The 20,772-nt window shown below is 40.7% G+C and overlaps 1 protein-coding gene across 1 annotated transcript in view; it reads right to left on the reverse strand.

Annotated features, from left to right (window-relative positions):
• The window catches only part of gogo (golden goal), a 178,529-nt gene that overhangs the window by 81,479 nt on the left and 76,278 nt on the right, over positions 1 to 20,772 (reverse strand). The window lies entirely within an intron of this gene.

Here is a 20,772-nt window from a genome sequence, read left to right on the forward strand (position 1 = left end):
GGTTCATTCGCACAGGCTATAACGAAACGTAAACAAACTTCTAGAGACTTCGTCGAAGGGTGGCGTGCAATACATGGTATGGCTTGCTTTCTCTTTTATTGGAGGGTGGGTGGTGATTGGAATCCTGCGCCTTCTTCGATGGGATTCATTGTTCGTAGAGTTTCGTTTTTGCAGTTCCTGTTTATTCCATTCCCTTTGACCGGGGTGAGATACAGAGTTTCGATTGAACGACTTTTTGGCCTTCTGGCAGAAGGATATTGGAAACGGGAAAAAGGTTTCGTCCGGATCATGCTTTTGTTTTAGGAGCCTGGGAAAAAGTACGGTGCCTGGTAACAATTGACTGCAATTATATCTTATTTTTACCTCGTTTAATTTTGAGCAAGCACTGCCTTCTTGAACGCTTTTATATCGGAAAGAGAAAATTGGAATTGTTTCGGCTCAGTTTGCGAGACCGGAAAACAATTAAGATTGATGAAATATGGTCGTGGAAAGTCTTAATTAAAAAGAAGATGAAATGAAGATTTGGGTTTTGATAGGGATAACGATATTAATTTACAGGCAATATCAATTCATTGGCATAGGTATCTAATTTCATCGAAGAGTTTTAAATGGTTGTTTATCTTGGTACATTACATACAGGTACATCTATAAAAGCCCACGATAATTAATCTCGTTGTAGTAGTAGTAAAATTACGTTTATTTCTATTAATTATGAATTTACATTGTTTTAACATTTTAATTGATTAGCCTATCAGGTTCTTCATCTTTGTTTAATTTGTTGATTTACGTATTCACGTTTTTCTACTAGTATCCAGAATACCCCTTGGGGGGTGTGTAATGTTTGAATTGAAAAAAGTGAAAACCTACCTAACTACGAGTATAGCTTAACCTAACGTGCTAGATCACGTATGATCTGATGATTTGATCTCAGATAGGTGTCTCTGAATCTTTCCAGGATGAATACTCTCCGTTCTTCTAATGTCTGAATTTCAGCCAGGAGGTGGATCTCAGAATTTCTAGTCCTCGGGGGACTGTTGAGGACCATCCTAAGAAACTTTTTCTGGATCCTTCGGAGTTTGAGGTGATGGCAGCATTTGGCGCAGCTCTCCCAGATTGGCATCCCGTATTCTATTACGGGAAGGATGATTTGTTTGTAGACAGCAAGCTTATTTTTCAGGGATAGAGTAGACCTCCTGTTGATGAGTGGATACAGTGTTCTTATCAAGATGTTACACTTGATTTTGGTTTTGTCAAAGTGCGCCCTGAAAATCAGCTTGCTGTCTAGTGTTAAGCAGAGGTAGACTACCTCTTTCGACCATTCCATCAATGTGCCGCTCAGGCAGATCTTCTTATTCACCGACGGAACAAGTCTGGGTCTTTTCCGCGTTGATACGGATTTTCCAGCTTTTGAAATATTCAGACAGGACGTTCAGGCCTCTCTGAAGTTTGGCAGTCAGAGCTCCAATGACCCTACCCTTGAAGACGATGGATGTGTCATCTGCGAACAAAGACAACGATCCACCATCAGGGATAGCCGACATATCGGAGGTGAACAGGTTGAATAGAATGGGGCCAAGGATGCTTCATTGTGGAACCTCAACACCGATGTTGAAATCATCCGATGTGATGCCATTCAGAGAGACTGGGAACGTCCTGTTCGATAGATAGTTGTTAATTATCTTCACTAGGAAGATTCGAAGACCGTAGTGCTACAATTTGAACACCAGGAAATCATGCCAGACATTGTCGAATGCTTTCAACGTCCAACAACGCCGTGGAAGATGTTTTCGAAACAGACTTGTTCCGTCTGAGAATGTTTGTTACTCGAGTCAGCTGGTGAACGGTCGAACGACCTTTCCAAAAACCAAACTTTTCTTGGAGTAACAAGTTGTTTTCTTCGGCAGATGTTAGGAGCCGGGGTAGACTGCTCTTTCGAACAGTTTTAATAACCCCGAGAGAAGGCTGATTGGTCGATAACTTGAAGGAAGGAACGGATCCTTCCCTGGTTTTCGGATGGGTATGACTTTAGCTGACTTCCAGCACGAGGGGAAGTAGCCAAGTCGGAGGCACAGATTAGAAATCAATACCAGATGGTTGTACAATGTTTTTTTTTTTTTCCTTTATTTACAAGGCTTTCAGCCATTGGCTGGTTCGCCTTGGGGTTGTACAATGTGGAACTCAAGTATTTGAGTTCCAGATTCAGGATGTTGTCGAGACCTGGAGCCTTCATGTTTTTAGATGATTTGATGTAGGCCAACAGTTCGACAGCCGTAATCTCGGATGCGTTTTCAGCAACCTCAGCTTCGTGAGGGCTGACGATGTTTTTTTTTTCCAAGACTAGATTAAGCCATTGGATAATTGAAATGGCGTTCTAAATATTGAACCAATATGAACTTAACTATTTAATTCAATATATCAAAGGAATCAAATTGCCCTGGTCCCGTATTATGGTGATCTCTGGAAAATCCTATTAATCCCGATTCTCCCCTCAAAGTTGAATAAACTGACAAAAAAATCGGCATTCCAAAATCTTCACCAGTTGGAAAAAAAATCTTATTCTATCTTATTCTTATTTAGCCTCAAAATGCTGTGTTCCATTTCGTGAATTTTCGCTTAAATTTGACAGATGAAATATTTTCAAATAAACCTGCTATTGCACCAGACTTATTTCTGACAGACCTTGACAAACACCTTCTCGAAAACCCAAGGGGTGGTCACTCTACACACTTATTTTGCGCCAACATTTTTCTCAGTGTACCTCAGTGTGCCGCAGCTGTATCGGCAGTGCTGAGAAGTCATTGAACTGGCTATTGTTTGCTTGAGAATAATGCCTTGCGGCAACCGCGGTATTTTAACAGCTCTTGTTTTTGTTTTGATTTTCAATATTTTCAAAATCGACACCGACTCCAGTTGGGACTACACACTGGATGCATCCGTCTCCAAGAATGCCTGCAACGGACGAGCTCCATTGCTACACGATCCTTCCATCTTCGGCGGAAGGCCGACCCCGCACAACGAACGTCAATCATTAGTCAACTAGCCCTTCAAGGAGCCGACGGAGGGAACGGATTTGCACCGAATTTGTCACCACCCGAGTATCATCCGTCGGAAAACTGCATACCAACACCGGCCGGAACACACGTCGGACTGATGAAGGACGTACCGCTGACCCGAAACGGACCAGCCAACTTCATTCAACCGGCACAGCAATAGGGCGCAGTGATGATGGTCTACGAACTCGATAACAACACAGCCAACACCGATAAGCTGTTCAATATGTTCTACCTGTATGGATGCAAGGATGATGTTCCTGAAGACCAAAGAGGCTACCACCATGGTCCAGATGGGAAACGTCAAACCAGTCGAACGTACACCCTGCTGGTCAATTCGATCAGCTTCAAGGTCAGCACCTCCAAGAACAATCACTTTCCAGGCCAGCAAAAATCGCATTCTCCACTTCTTCAATACCTACCCTACTCGTATGCCGTCCGAGGATCTACTGCTGACTGCATTCACCACCAAGGACTGCCACCCGTCACAAGTGCGAATGTTCCCGCTGAAATCGGAAATTTGCTACTCCGGATTGGTCGAGTTCCCGAGCGTAGTCCTGGCGGTGAACGCCATCATGAAGTGCAACCACAGCGCGATCGATCACAAATGAACAAAATTCCCGTTCATTATGAAGCTGTGCTTTTCCTCCTCCAAGAAGATGAACGGTGCGTGGGGCACGTTAGCTTTGAAAGAGCGGAAGCTTCTTTTTCTGAGAAAAGAAAGGATTTTCCTTTTTCTGAGTAGTTAATGTTTAGATTCGTAATTATAATTTCTTATTGTGTTAGTTGGAAGTGCAAAAAGGCAGGTGACAACAAATAATTTGTTGAACTTTTTGATATTTTGCCAAGACGGTTCTCCAACATACTATTTTGGACGATGGAACGATTGGTGTAGCAGCCACCCTCGCAACCACCGCCATGGATGTATTCGAGCAGTTCGAATGGCCGGATGGTATAGTTTTTGTTTGGTTGTTAACTTTCCGATTATAACTCAAGCACCGCTTGTCGTGACCGGCCCGAGATTTCCAGCGTCGGTCACGGCTACACGAATTAGCGATGCAGCTCCCACGGCTGCGGCTGCTTCCAATGCAATGCTGCTGCTATAGCCATGGCCGGAAACCTCGGTCACGTCAAGATACCGCTGTCAGCTGTTATTCGTCTGGGAGGAAATGTGGATGCGACTGCCGTCACGGATATAATGATTTTGAGAATCAATAACAAATTTTGACACATGCACACTGCGTAAGCGCAGAAAAAGTTCAGTGTTGCCAGTAACTTTAAAGATCATTAAAATTGTAACCATGGGTGCCAAACAGCGTCAATGACGACGCCCGGGTGTGCCCAAGTTTGATTTTGGCACACTGTGTAGAGTGACCAACTCCTTGCGAAAACCGAAAGATCAACATCAGAGGGATTTTCGAATATTATAATTGAGATTCGAAGTGTTTTTTAAAGTGTGAATTTAAGTGAAAATTCACCAAATGGAACACAGCCTGAATCAACTACAGAACATTATCGTCGGAAAAACTGAGTAGGCTCTGTCTGCGACCGGTTGGTTTGGTTTTCGCTGTCACGGATTTCGAGTTTCCGCGTGCTTTTTACCTAGTAGGTAGCTACCAAAACAACCCAAGTAACAATTTCCAGTTGAAGAAACGCTTTCGTTTTGATTTTGTTCAGCTGCATGTTGAATAATAATTGCACAATGTGTTCACCACAACTTTTATAAAACCCTTGTTTACACTGGTTTGGAGAACCTATACAACTGCAACACAAAGGTGTTGTCTAACGTATTCAGTAAAACGTTTACCCAAAATCAATTTCTTGTTGAAGAAACGCTTCCATTGTGATTTTATTCAACTGCATGCTGAATAATAACTGTACAATTTGTTTATTACAACTTCTGTAAAACTCTTGTTTACACTGGTTTGGAGAACCTGTTCAACTACAGCATTATATGTATACGCGGTATAGGAGTAGAAGCAACTTTTATACAACGTTTATAGATACATATTTAAACTCAAGCTTTATTATTTTGGTGAAAGCTCTTATACAACGTTTGTAGACACTTCTTGACAGCTGCTTTAAAATTTAGTAGAGAGTAAACCTGAGAGGCGTTTGTTGCACTCTTTTATGACTCCTAAATAATCATTGTACAGCAAGCGGTGAAAAGCGTTTATAGCACTTTTCAATGACTCCTTAACAACCGGATAGAAGCAACTTTTATACAACGTTTATAGATACATATTTAAAATCAAGCTTTATTGTTCTGGTGAAAGCTCTAATACAACGTTTGTAGACACCTCCTAACAGCTGCTTCGAAAAGTATTAGAGATTGAACCTGAGAGGCGTTTGTTACACTCTTTTATGACTCCTAAATAATCATTGTAGCAAGCGGTGAAAAGCGTTTATAGCACTTTTTAATGACTCCTTAATAACCGTTGTGTAAGTACTCACAATATTCACAGATTAAAATTAGTTTAACAATTGTCGTGGTACGCCAAAATAATTGCTTGTACAGTTTTTATTAATTTAATTTATTTGTGCACATTGAAAAAATATATAATTGTGCCATAATTCACATTCTGTGATCATGGAGGAAGTAGTAACAAGCATCTGTTTAATCTTTGATTGATATTCTTTCAATTAATCTCTCTAATCATTAATTGAGAGAACTTATCTAGAAATGTTATCGTTGATTATATGATATATGTCTAAATTAATGTTTGCATTTATTAATAACACCTATATATAATTTACCTCTACTCCACCGAGGGTTTCTCGAAGCAAGATTCGAACTCATGATCCCGGATTGCCAGCCGCTTCTGTTTCCATCTGCTCTATTCTTGAATACATATTTTGATCATATGAGAGAAGTATATGAAGCTCATCTTGAGTGACTTCTCTTGCTGTCGAATAATCATTGCCTTATGGTCATATAAACGTGCCTATCACTTGTGCTATTTTTAGCAACAAAATTGTGGTTGGTGGTTAGTCGAACGTAAACAATCATTTAAGAGTGCTCCAAGCAGCTTTTGAAGCTTCTAACCAAAAAGGCAATACAACTACATTCTTGTTCAACTCTGGAAGCTATTATTCAACGTTTGATCAACTCAGGTGTTGTATAAGAGCTCCCAATGGTTTGTTTTGATGCGTTTATTCCACATCCTATATGGCTCCTGTCAAACAGTTCAACCGAACGTAAACAATCATTTAAGAGTGCTCCAAGCAGCTTTTGAAGCGTTTAACCAAAAAGGCAATACAACTACATTCTTGTATAACTCTGGAAGCTATTATTCAACGTTTGATCAACTCAGGTGTTGTATAAGAGCTCCCAATGGTTTGTTTTGATGCGTTTATTCCACATCCTATATGGCTCCTGTCAAACAGTTCAACCGAACGTAAACAATCATTTAAGAGTGCTCCAAGCAGCATTTGAAGCTTTTAACCAAAAAGGCAATACAACTACATTCTTGTATAACTCTGGAAGCTATTATTCAACGTTTGATCAACTCAGGTGTTTTATAAGAGCTCCCAATGGTTTGTTTTGATGCGTTTATTTCACGTTCTATATAGCTCTTGTCAATCAGTTTAACAAAGGTGCTATAAAAGTTATCGTAGGTCTTATAAAGCATATAGTTAAACCGAACGTAAACAATCATTTAAGAGTGCTCCAACAGCTTTTAAAACTTTTAATCAAATGGCAATACAACTACATTCTTGTTCAACTCTGGAAGCTGTTATTCAACGTTTGATCAACTCAGGTGTTTTATAAGAGCTCTCAATTGTTTGTTGGGAAACAAAAAAACGTATTCGCTGGTGTGCATGTGAGGATGTGAAGATTCGTCACGGTTAAGTTGACATATGGTGAATATTGTGAATATTTGTGGCTGTGTTATTGTAGCATCACGTTAGTCGGTTGTGCTTCCACCAGTTTTTCATTTTTCGTGTTTCTGTGCTCCACCTCCGCTCTTGTAAGTGTAGGGTTGTGACCAAAAAGAGGGAAAGAGATGGTTTACGAGAGACAGATTAAAAGAGTAAGAAGGTGAGGGCACGAAGGCAGTATGGAGGGTGAATTATAAACGGGAGTCAGTTGAAATATAGAATTGAAGACGAACAGACGTATTAAGTGTTTTTTCAATAAATATTGAAGACCTCCACCACTGGATCCTACAATTGGCGCAGCCGATAGGTGAGTGAAAAATGTAAGTGCTTAGAAATTTGTTTTTCCTCTAAAATCGTGGTCAAATGATGAAATGGATATTGAGTTGAGTGGGAAATTGTGATAATAGTGTCAGTACAATATTTTTTTTTTCTGTTATGGAAATTTGAAATGATTTTTTTATCAACAATATGGCCGCCTTGATTGTCTGGTGGAAATGTACGTATGCTGTCGGTTGAATGTAATCAAGGAAACAAGCGATGGTCTTAAGGTGAAGAGAGTTCTGAGTTCTGAGCTTGAGTTCTAGTGATAATTGGGGTGTAGGATCATCATTGTACAGTGTAGTACCGTGTGCCTCGTGATAATAATTGAACAGACGCAGACCACTGAAGACAGGGGCCATTTTTCGTTTTGTATTTTGAATGAAATAGCAGCAATGCTGAGCGAGTGAGATCGAACATTCCGTGCAGTTGTCCAGCGGGTGTGAGCCCGGCAGATAGGCATCGCGGCACGAAGCATGGAGAGGCAAAGTTGGCAGCGGCGGAATGATGGAAAAATAAATGGATTGAGACTGATACTTGTCGTAGTGTGGAGCAACCACGAGCCCGGCAGTACCATAGCAGAGAGAGAGAGAGAGAGATAGAGAGTCCGTTCGAACGTCGTAGCAAACCGAGTCCAGTAACGAAACGCTGAGCGAGTGAGACCGAACGTTCAACGCAGTCAGCAAGTGGAAGTGTGAGTCCGATCTCACAGGCATTTTAATACGAAAGATGAATAGAGTGAGAGTCCACTCTCAAAGAGTGTAGCACGCTATAGCAAAAAAAAGAGCCTGGTAGTCCTATCGTAGCGTGAAGTATCCACGAGCCCGGCAGTACCATAGCAGAGAGAGAGAGAGAGTCCGTTTGAACGTCGTAGTAAACTGAGTCCAGCAACAGAAAGCTGAGCGAGTAAGACAATACGTTCAACGCAGTCAGCAATTGGAAATGTGAGTCCGATCTTGTCAGAATTGTAGCACATAAGAAACAAGTGGGTCCACTCACAGAGAGTGTAGCACACTGTCTAAGAAAATAAACTGAGACCCTGAGACTGGCACTCTTACCGTAGCGTGGAGCATCCACGAGTCCATTCGAGCCATAGCGGAAAAGTTGGTAAATTGAACGCACGGGGGTGCTAAGCGGTCATTTTTCTGTTGCCAACAATGTTTTACCTATACTCTCACAAAACACGAAAACCACACACATGTGCTATAAGCGATAGCTGTAAGATACATATGCAATTCAATTGCAAAATGCATATGTGTTGCTTTTGTTTGTTATGGGATAATTATTTATGACCCAGTTAAGAGGGTGCTTTCATACTTGGCAAATCACATAGTGAGAAAATTTGCTGTCTCTCCCGTGATTAAACGTAGTATATGAAGTGAAAAGACTAGCTGATGTTAGGAAAGTGTATGTGCAAGTAAACATTCAACGGGGCCTAAGAAAGCTTGTCTAAAACGTATGTATATGAATGTTTAAAGTAATCGATGGTTCCAATGACAGTGGGGAAACATAAAAGGACATAAACATTTGTTTATGAAAACCAATAATGTGGTCGATGTGGAAAAGTAATAGCAACTATTGTGTTTATCTTTTTCTCGGTTCTGTAGAATCATGGACGATATGGATTGGCCGCTGCAACCCTTCAACGAGGCAGTCGATTCATCAGACCTCAGAAGGGAATGGGAGGAATGGTACCGTTCCTTCGAGCTTATTCTGGAGATGAAACGTATCGAGTCCCAGCATGAGAAACTAGTATTGCTGCTAGCTCGTGGAGGACGTGGATTGCAGCGCATTTTTTACAATTTGCGCCCGGTGCCAGAAGAGGTATACCCTGAACCGGTTCCGGTACCCTTGATACCGAAAGAAATTCCTGACAATGCGGTCTTGAGGCTGAGTAAATTTTTCATCGGGAAGCGTAATGTTCGAATCGAACTCGAATTATTCCGTACACTCAAGCAAGCGGAATCTGAACCATTCAGTCGATTTTTACTGAGGTTGCGTACTCAGGCAGCACGCTGCGAATTTCAAGATCGAGAAGAAATCGAGATTTTGCAGCAAGTGACCATGGCAGCGTTTGATGAACGGGTCCGAGACAAAGGGCTCGAAGGTACACTCAACCTTGACGAGATCACCAACTACGCTATGAACAGAGAGATGCTCCTTAAGCAGAAGGAGAAAGCAAAGGTATTGAAGGAAGAACCAGCCGTGGTTGCGGCGGTGAAGCAAGAGTGGGGTACAAGAACAGCATTCCGAGGTAAAGCCAAAGGACGGCCATTCCAGTCGGGACCGAGAAGAATGGGAAGCGAGTGCAATCGTTGTGGTTCGTACCGTCATTCGAGTGAGGATCAAAGTTGCCCAGCCCGGAAGGCTCGCTGCAATAGTTGCGGGAAAATAGGCCACTTCGGTAGGAAATGCCGGACGGGAATCTACAAGCGATTCGGTCGTCATGAGACCTGGAAGAAACCGAAGGAGGAAGCCAATATCATCACTTCGGGAGATGATTGGAACGAAGAACTACCTCGTCGTCCAGTGCCGGAAGATATTCAACAGGTAAATTGATTGTTCACATTTTCAATGAGGGTTTGTAGGATCCCAGTTAAGTTGATGCAGTATGTAAACTCAGCAACAGAAATTGTCAGGAATAAAACAAAAGAGATTAACAATAAAACATTGTTTTACTAGGTGACCTCATACTCCCACAACAATGGAATCATAATGTGTATGATCAACAGTTTTCCCGTTGAATTCCTCATTGACTCTGGAGCTGCGATTAATACCATTACTGAGGAGGTTTGGACAGAACTCCAGAGGAACAAAGTAGAAGTCTTTAAGCGAAACGTCCGCTGTAACCGCCAATTCTCTTCATACGCTAGTGAGAAACCGCTTCGTGTTCTAGCCATTCTTGAGTCCAAAATTTCTGTCAATCCCTCAAAACCGACTACTTATGCGGAGTTTTTCGTGATAGAGGGTGCCAACAAGTCATTATTGAGTAAAACAACTGCTGAAGAGCTGAATGTTTTAAAAGTTGGTTTAGATGTCCACCAAGTAGAAGCAACTGTGAGCCCCTTCCCGAAGTTCCCCAATGTGCAGGTGAAGCTCTCAGTCGATCCCTCCATCCCACCTAGGAAGATCGCTTATCTCAGGATTCCAGAACCCATGAAAGATAAGGTTGATCAGAAGATTCAGGAAATGCTCCAACAGGATATCATTGAGCCGGTTAAAAGCCCACCTGATTGGATTTCACCATTAGTGGTTGTACCCAAGGGTAAAGATGACGTTCGGCTCTGTGTAAATATGAAGTTCCCTAATGAGGCAATTCAACGAGAGCACTATCCGATCCCTGTGATTGACACCTTCTTAAACAAACTTCGTGGAGCAACATATTTTTCAAGACTGGACATGACCTCGGCTTATTACCATATAGAGCTGCATCCGGATTCCCGTTCAGTAACAACGTTCATGACAAACCAAGGGTTGATGCGTTTTAAGCGACTCATGTTCGGGATAAACTGCGCCCCGGAAATTTTTCAACGGGTGATGACGGAAATGTTGGCTGGGATCGACGGAGTTGTAGTTTACATAGACGATGTTGTAATCGCCGGAAGCACGCGCAAGGAACACGACATCAGGTTGCAGAAAGTCCTGTCCGTCTTGGAAAGTAACAATGCGAAACTGAATGTGAAAAAGTGCGTGTTTGGAGTGACAGAGTTAGAAATACTGGGCTTCAAAGTGAGTGCCCTGGGAATATGTCCCTCAGAAGAGAAAATTGAGGCAATTCGAAACTTCCGAACGCCAGAGACAAAAGAGGAAGTTCGGAGCTTTTTAGGGCTTGTGAATTTTGTAGGTCACTTCATTCCAGACCTGTCCACCCGTACCGAGCCCCTTCGAAAGTTCATTCGTGGAGAAGTTGAAACTTTTGGAGAAAGTCAGCAAGCTGCTTTTGATGATCTTCGACAGGAATTAACTACAAAAGTAAGGAAATTGGGGTTTTTTGATCCCAAAGACACGACGGAGCTTTATGTAGATGCCTCCCCAGTAGGCTTGGGAGCGGTGCTAATCCAACGTGACGAAGCAGGGCGGCCCAGAATCATTAGCTTTGCCTCGAAAAGTCTGACAAATGCTGAACGAATGTATCCTCAGACGCAGAGAGAGGCACTAGCTGTAGTATGGGCGGTAGAAAAGTATTACTTGTACTTATTTGGACTTCGTTTTACGATCTTCACGGATCATAAAACGCTTGAATACATCTTTGAAGGGAAGTACAGAGATGGAAGGCGAGCTTGTTCACGAGCGCAGAGCTGGGCTTTACGCCTTCAGCCCTACGACTTTCAAATAAAGTATATTCAGGGAACGAGCAACATATCAGATGTTCTATCTCGTTTGTGTACCAAGAAAGATGCACCGTTTGATGAAAATACCCAACACTTCCTCTGTGCAATTGGGGAGTCACCGGTGGCTATAACAATTGATGAGATCCGTAATGAGACCGTACGTGATTCGACGCTTACGGGAGTTATTGAAGCTATGAAGTCACAGAATTGGCCATCAAATCTTTTTCGATACCAGGCGTTCAGTAAAGAATTAGGATTGATTGATGGTGTCGTGGTACGTGAGGACAGGATTGTATTACCACTGAAGCTACGTCGTCGAGCGTTAGAGATTGCACACCGTGGACATCCCGGGATTGTAGCAATGCGTCGGAATTTACGACATTACTTATGGTGGCCATGCATGGATAGAGATGTCTGCAGTACTGTGAAGGAATGTGTGGGATGTTCCGCTGTTAGCAGCTTAGGTCCACCTGAACCCATGAGTCGCAAAACAATGCCGGAAAGGGCTTGGCAAGATATCGCCATTGACTTTCTGTCAGCCAAAGAGTTCGCTACGTTTTTAGTTGTAGTGGATTACTACAGTCGGTATCTTCATGTTGTGGAAATGAGGAGCACGACTGCGTGCAAGACAATAGAAGCACTTGAGCGGATTTTCAAAGACCACACGTATCCCGAGACGATTCGATCGGACAATGGTCCACCGTTCTCCAGCGAAGAGTTTTCTCTATTTTGTGTCAGCAGGAATATCAAGTTGGTGAATGCCATACCTTATTGGCCTCAGATGAATGGCTTGGTCGAACGGCAGAACCAAGGGATTTTGAAGGCGCTACGGATTTCCAAAGCTCTTAAAACAGATTGGAGGAAGAGTCTCGAGGAGTACATTTACATGTACAACACCACTCCCCATTCGGTTACTGAGAAAGCCCCCCTGGAGCTGCTAACTGGACGCCCCGTTAAGGATCTGTTGCCATCACTGCGGACAGATCCGCATTGGAGCCGAGATGAACACATTCGAGAAAACGACGCGATGAAAAAAATGCAAGGCAAACTTTACGCAGATCATCGTAGACACGCTAAAGAGTCTGATATAATTACCGATGACATAGTGATGATGAAGAGTTACGAATCTGGCAAGCTCGAACCAACCTTCAAAATGGAGAAGTTTACTGTCCTTGAACGAGCCGGTAATGATACAATCATTGTTAACGAAGACGGAGTGAAATACCGGCGCCCAGTTGCTCACTTAAAAAAGTGGCCATCATCTTCCACCACCTCTGATTCTTCTACAGGTCTCCAGCAACCCTCGAAACAGCAATCATCGGAAGAAGGAACCTCGCAGACGCCACCACACATGTCCACGGAAAAGTACCTAACAAGTGAGAAGGAGGATGCAGTTGACCTCGAGAAGCCTTGCCTGTCACGGAAACGAATGAAGCAGCCAGACGGAGAGAGTCGCCCTGTCAGAACAAAAAAAGTGCCTAAACGATATACTTGATTTTTTTACATTTTGTTTTCTTTATTTTTTTTTGTAGAGAGTAGGAGAAGGATGTAGGGTTGTGACCAAAAAGAGGGAAAGAGATGGTTTACGAGAGACAGATTAAAAGAGTAAGAAGGTGAGGGCACGAAGGCAGTATGGAGGGTGAATTATAAACGGGAGTCAGTTGAAATATAGAATTGAAGACGAACAGACGTATTAAGTGTTTTTTCAATAAATATTGAAGACCTCCACCACTGGATCCTACAGTAAGAAGAGTTCTATCAACAATCAATACGAAACTAACGATTTTAAATTGGCACACTACTTGACTAGCCTATTGGTCCCAAGCAAATCGATTAACGCACCCCATTCTAGTCAAAATTCTAGTACTACACAATGTTTGTTTTGATTCGCTATGAAAGTTTGACAGATAAAATGAGGGGTTAGTGGATTTTCCTATGTTTCGAGGGGTGAATCAATTAGCTTGGGGCCGAAGATAGTACCAGAGCTGACCGAAAAAGTTGAGCACGTTTCTTCGGGACCTACTAGCACCGACAAACCGACATGAATGATCATACAAAGTATCATCAAATTTCTGATCAAAGCACAAAACTGACATCTGCCGTCGTGTTCGCGAAAAATGTGTATCCTAGCCACGAAAACACATACTAAATGTTTGAGTTGGTTCGTGTCTAATTTAATCCGGGAAAATTATTTTTATCTAGACAACAAATTTCTATGGTTTTGACAGATGGGATCGCTGCACATTTGAATCCGCCGTTATGGATTCTCGATCAAGAGTTAAGTTTTAGTTTCATGTCGGTTTGTCGGTTCTACTAGTCTCAGAGTTATCTCTATGGTTCTATCGTGTATTTTTTTTCGGTTTTTGGTGCTGCGTTTTGCCTTCTGGACCATAAATATCCGCGAAAGACACCAGTAATTTTAATCGCCCGAAATTTTTCCCAATAATTTCACGTGTGTTTAAAGATGTTGCATTCGATACTTAATACTAATACTAATTTCATACGTAAAAGTGTTTTTCAATTAGCGCGAGTGAATAAACCAAAGCGTTTTCAGCGGCGGAGTTCGGTGAGAATTATCTAATTTTAATTCATTTACACAATAAAGGTATAATAAAATAATAATTTACACATGCTTATTTCCCTATATTACTAAATACGTGCCCTATTTAGAAACATCAAAGTTCAAGATCTGGAAGTGTGTTATCCATGTGTACCCTTATCCATTTGTTACCGGTAGTGTGGACATGCGGGGCTTATTCTTTGGTGCAAGCAATGGAAATATTTACCTTATTTGACAAAACCCAGGTAATCATGACGTTTGAATATTGAAAAAAAAAATTGAATGAAGAAAAGAGACCTACTGCTGTCATGATTACCTGAGATTTGTCAAATAATGTAAATATTTACAACGATTGCATTGAAGAATTGTAAGAGAAAGTGACCTTGTAATGGGCGTGGCTCTGAAAAACATTCTAAAATAAATTGCTAGATCTGCAATAGACCAATCATCACCTTCTAACCCCGGAATAAAGCTGGTTGCAGTCTTCATTATTTTAAATAGAGAGTTTTGCGTACAGATTTTTTTCCACAATATCACTGTTGGGACAGTGGGAGGTAGATTGAACACATACACTACAGAAAATTTTCTTCGGAGGATCTTGAACAAAGAAATTTTCTCGATATATTTCAAAAAATATTATTAAACAAAAAGTGGTTTATAGAAAGAAAAAAATGCTCGTATTGAGTCACATTCTGTTCATATGAAAGGGCCTCCCGTATCTTAGTCGGTAAAAGCACAGCTATAAAGCCCAATCATGCTGGAAACGGCTGGGTTAGATTCCACGTCTAGGAATTTTCCCGGTTTGTAAAATTCTCATTTTCCCTGGCATTGAGCATGATTGTACTCAGCCACACAATTATACTTGATTATACTTGATTATATGATTTTGGATTTGATTAAATTTGATTTCATATGAGAGGGACTTTGATCGATTTGCATAACATGTCGGAAGGGAAGTAAAGCCGTTGGTCCCCGGTTCATGAGTTGATGGGTCGATAGGTAGGGTCCAGGTGTGGGAGCTGCCTTCCTGGCGTCGGTAGCATTGAGGCTCAGCACGGAAAACAAGATCGACGGAAAACTAACCAAGGAAAAATACACATTCCTTGATTCGTGTGCCATTCTGAATGCTAGATGAGAACCTCCTTTATCAAACTATGTGGCAGAAATAGCGCAAAATCTGTTCATTAAGCTGTGGCTATCAAAAGAGAAAGTTGATGAAGAGAATCGATCAAAGTCACTTACACCCCTTTCCTTATAACCCCCTCATATGAAATCAATTTTAATCAAATCCAAAATCAATCGATTTTAAGAAGCTTATTAAAGAATTTATTTAATACTCCAAAACCAAACCAAATCCAGTATTTTTGGGAAATGATTTTTCGGGATGTGTGTTTCACAGAAATGTTATGCCGGCATTGACGCTTGAAAATTTACGTTTATTTTCAGACTATTTATCCTTTTGCCGGACGGAAGGGAAAGAAAAGAAGAAACATTCTTGATTTTTTTAGAACTTTTCCAGAGCATAAAAAAGTGTCACAAAGTTACCGGACGCCGACACACAAACGAACGTGCCAAGTCCGTCAAAGACACAATCAAGACTCGATGAAGTTTTCAACTTTTCCCATCGAACAGGAGCCAAACAGTTAGAGGTATGTACCTACATATGTGTCGTACGATAGCTCTAGCCCGAGAATAGAAAGCAACATGTTGCATTCTCTGAAGTAGACACAAAGACAGCTCTCAACCCTGGGACCGCGGCGGGTATAGTCATGGCCCACTGGGGACAGGAGATGCAAAAGTGAGAAAAAGCAACTTGAGTGAGTCCATCAGGAACAGGTTTGTGTCGTATTTTCACACTGCCCTTTCTCCCTGCTAAGTGCTTATACATTACCGGATGAGCTTTCCCATTTGAGAAAGGCAAGTACAAAGTGGTTGGAAAGAACTTAATTTTTCGCAAGAAAAGGTTAAAACCGTACTATCAGAGCAAGGCAAAGTTTATTCCATTTGTAGGCATCAGCCGTCACCCATTCCTCGCCGTCCGTCCGTCCCATCATTGTCGGTCGCCGTGGTCATGCACTTCTACTCTAGCTGTGTATTGTGAAGTCCTACACACTTCCGCACAGAGTCAATTTGTGAGGGAAAGATTTTTCCGGTTTCAAGAAATAGCCCTCCCTTAGCAAACCCGGGCCATCATCAAGCCCTAGAGGACGGATGGTAAGTCGGGGCAAAAAACAAAAAGTGGAAGTCGCAAAAGTGTATAGGAAACTCGAGTTTCCATTAATTTTATTCAGTTGGTCGCGCAGTTTGAAGTTTAAACGGGAGGAAAAACTTGTGAGTTCGACTTTTACTATCTCTCTTTCTCTCTTGCTTCCAATGGTTGGGTTGCGGGTTGTTCACGCTGATGCGACAGACATTTATTATCCTGGCTCGGTCGAATTACGGCTGCTCGCTCACTGCCAGACGAAAGAACCATCAATAGTCTAGAAAATGTGTTTGATAAGCATGCAATTGTAGATAGGTATTCACTATCCTGTTCGCATTCATTTAACTTCATTGTAGAACTTTTGGTTGCACTTGTGATTGCCTGACTATTCTTTGATTGTAATTATACTTTCTCGCTATGGCTGGTGCTTTTCTTTCCTTCCAATCAATATTGCTCTTTCTATGGAAAATTCATAAGATTTTCGGAAATGATCAATTTCTACGGATTAACTGATTAATTTCTTATCACGGAAAGTAGCGGAATTTAAAATTAATTTTCAAGTGATTCTGCGAACATTTCTGTAAAATCCACATCTCTTTATTATCATAATTTTGCACTTATTCCTAGGATTTGTTTTAAACAAATTTGGTCTTGAATTGAGATGTAAAAAATAATAATTAAGGTATGGTTCAGTCAATACTACCAATCACTTACATTTGTAATGGGAAGGCCTTACCCTATAATGGACTAACTCTAGATCCTTATACGTTATCTTCAAAGTCATAAATATTTGTTTGAACGAAAGCTCTGAGAGTCTACGGCTACCGGAAATTATCGTTTTAGCAATCGTTTGCCCAAGTAACCAGGAAGGTTATTTCACCTTTTTGGCTATATACAGGCTGTAGTATATAAGACAGCCAAGAGAAATAAAATTAAAAAAATAAATAAATGTACTCAGATTGAGGGGATGATTGTGTGAGTGACAGTGGTGACAGTGTATCACGAATAGAGTTAGTGCAAATAATTTAATGAGCGATAGATGATCATATTTGAAGTAAAAAATTGTTCTACTCATATGATCAAATCTCAAAGATTACTGAGTTATTGAACTTTTTCTGTTTTAGTCTATGCTTGCCATAAATTGGCTCTAACCCAAAAACTATGCCATTTAGCACAAAGCTTGGTAAATTTTCTATCTAATAGTGTCATTTTACTTAAAGTAAGATGCATTTCTACACATATTAGGGATAAACGAGTCTAAAACTTGTGTTTTCCTACGGGTTTTCCCTTATTATTTCAAAAAATGCGTTATGAAGTGTATTGTTTTGTCTAACCAAAAGATGCCTCCCAAGCTTTCTTTGAAAAAAATTTTCTATCTTGTTTAGTTTTGTCGAAATTTCGTACTACACGTTGCGTTGCTGTTGACGTCTGTTTGCAGCGCGCATAGTACACTTGATCGCCACGCCGAGTTTGTAGGTATTGTTTTCCCCTGAGTTTATTGTACTCGATTATTCTCTCAATACGCTATTTCAATAGAGATTTCTGATATTTGCGGTTAAAGAATTTGAGTTAACTTATTTCTTTGTGTCAAGTACTAACATTTGTAAACAGCAGTCAATGTTAATCTATGAACAAAAGCCTACGTGACTGTAAAATCGATCTTGCCTTATGTGGTATTGACACCGACAAACCGACATGAAACTAAAACTTAACTCTTGATCGAGAATCCATAACGGCGGATTCAAATGTGCAGCGATCCCATCTGTCAAAACTATAGGAAATTTGTTATCTAGATAAAAATAATTTTCCCGGAATAGATTAGACACGAACCAACTCAAACATTTAGTATGTGTGTTCGTGGCTAGGATACACATTTTTCGCGAACACGACGGCAGATGTCAGTTTTGTGCTTTGATCAGAAATTTGATGATACTTTGTATGATCATTCATGTCGGTTTGTCGGTGGTATTGATGCATGTTTAACTTTTCGCGGCTGTCGGAATCAACGCTACGGAGCTTACGCAAAAGTGATTCACAATTCGGTAGAGCTTACCAAAAGTTTTTTTTTTTTAGCTTATGTAGTTTAGAATTTGTTCGGTACGGTCACGAATTTTTGAAATAAAATAACTAATAACTAATTTGAAACAAAGCTCAATAGTCAAATAAGTAGAATATCTAGGGAGGAAACCAAAATAATCAGCTTGCCATATATATATATTTTGGTGGCACTCTTTAAGTGATAATAAGCTGTTTTTTTTTCTACGGTTGTCTCACGCGGCGTTCGCAAATTACGCGAATGAAAACAATCACTACTAAAGAATAACACCCATCCCTATCCCCGTCCGTCCCCCTTATTTTCGGTTAATTTTCACACAGTTGAATAATTGTTTAATAAATGTATAATAATATCTTATTAAACGTCACTTCACATGAGAATCAAGCGTAGACAAAGCATCATTGTTTTAATTAAGAGAATGAGAAGCAGTGATGTCTAATAAACGCTGAATAATAAAAAATGTTATCGAATAACCCTTATAAAAAATACCATACCCGAACGATAACCCAAATGATAGAACTATTCCAAAAATGGTTTGGATGATACCCTAAACACGTCGTTAAGCAAATTAACCATACAAATTTTATTAGGGAAGCTCTGTTACAACTCATATAAGCCGAATAAAAACTTCTTCTCGACATACCTTATGCCACCAATAGTTCATTGTGTTGTGGTTCAGTAAATTTTCCAGATTTGTGTGAACAAAGCCTGAACAGAAGTTATTGTTAAAAATAATACAATTATTATTAAGCATGCAGTTGAATAAAATCATCACGAAGTCGTTTCTTCAATAGACGATTGTTTGTTGGGTTTAGCAGTTTCTATCTAAACATGTTATGCATAATTTGGACAACTTACGTTTATAGCTGCCTATTTTCCATTCCAATGCGTAGGCCACACGGCGAATGAGAACGACCTAAATTTGAATTTAGTTCACTCATAATCGCCAAAAGTGCATCAGGAACTCAGAGATGAGTAAATTTGTCTCATGGTTTCCTGTGGAAAACCTAAAAAATGTGCCGGAAAATGAGGAAATTGATGAAAATTTTATTCAGTCTCGGAGTAGTCCCAATAGACTGAGTGAATCCAATCTTTACTTTTCTCAAATTCGGGAATTTTTCCCTGGAAAATCCTGGGAAAACATGAGACAAATTTTACTCATCGCTGAGTTCCTGCACTTTTGGCGATTATAGCTTTGCACATCATAGTTCAATATTCTACAATATTCTACTTTATCGACTTCTACTTTACCGATTCTAAAAATGAATGGACAAATATATATAAACAAAACTTCCAGAGGCGAAAACTCTGATATATCTTATTAAGGTGATTCCTTGTAGAGTCCACAAATGGCCACCACGTAGGCTATAAATGCATTTCCACCTCGAATTTTCAATTACACACATCTCGGAAATTAGAGTTCCATTTCACCTGAAATTGCTACTGCATGTATGCTGCAGCGCAGCAAACGTAGAGTAACAGTTTCATTGTAGTACGTGTCGTGGAAGCTGATATTTGTGCACTTAAAGTTTCGAAGTGGTAGCGAGAATAAGGATCTCACAGCGAACCACCTTAATGGGTCTGATTAAGGATTCGATCATGGACTGTTTGGGTGTGCTGCTGCCGGAGTCTTCGTTCGATCTCACTGTGCCACGGTTGTTCTCATATATGAGGCCGGTTGATAGGATAAAGTCAAAAGTCACAACTCTTGTTTTTGATGTTTACCTTTCTGAGCAAGCAATTCACATCGTATTGAAATGCAAAACACTTTAAATCCATCTGGATTGAGCAGTAGTGTGATTCAATGTGCAATACACTTGAATAGATAGTGAAAGATTTTCAACATTTCAAAGTTGGAAACACTAGAAATTACCGTGTATAACACATTGAACTAAGGTGAAATACACCTAAATTAAATGTGATTGTGAATAGTGTTTAAACACTTTGATCAAACGTGTGGAATTTTTTTGAGTGTTGTTCTGCAGGTTATTACACTATTCAATATGCCCAACAGCCCAACCTGCTTTTCTTCAGCAAGAAATCCCACAACTTTTGATTTGTTCTTAACTTATTCAAGTCAACTTTCAAAACAATCCACCCAAAACTGGCAATACTTACCATTGAGAGACGAGTGTGGGAAATCTTCGTGGACTAACCTTTTTTTCCCTTGGTTTTTTTCCGCCGATCTTGTTTTCCGTGCTGAGCACCAATGCTACCGACGCCAGGGAGGCAGCTCCCACACCTGGACCCTACCTATCGACACATCAAACTCATGAACCGGGGCCAACGGCTTTACTTCCCTTTCGAAGGAAGGCGTGATCAGAGATGTTTTGCCCCAGAACAGCCCGGCGGCGCAAACTGGGATTGAACCC

This window comes from Ochlerotatus camptorhynchus, unplaced genomic scaffold, assembly GCF_037179485.1.
Source record: "Ochlerotatus camptorhynchus isolate MF236.1 unplaced genomic scaffold, CSIRO-AGI_Acam_v1.1 ptg000055l, whole genome shotgun sequence".
NCBI classification, from domain to species: Eukaryota; Metazoa; Arthropoda; class Insecta; order Diptera; family Culicidae; genus Ochlerotatus; species Ochlerotatus camptorhynchus.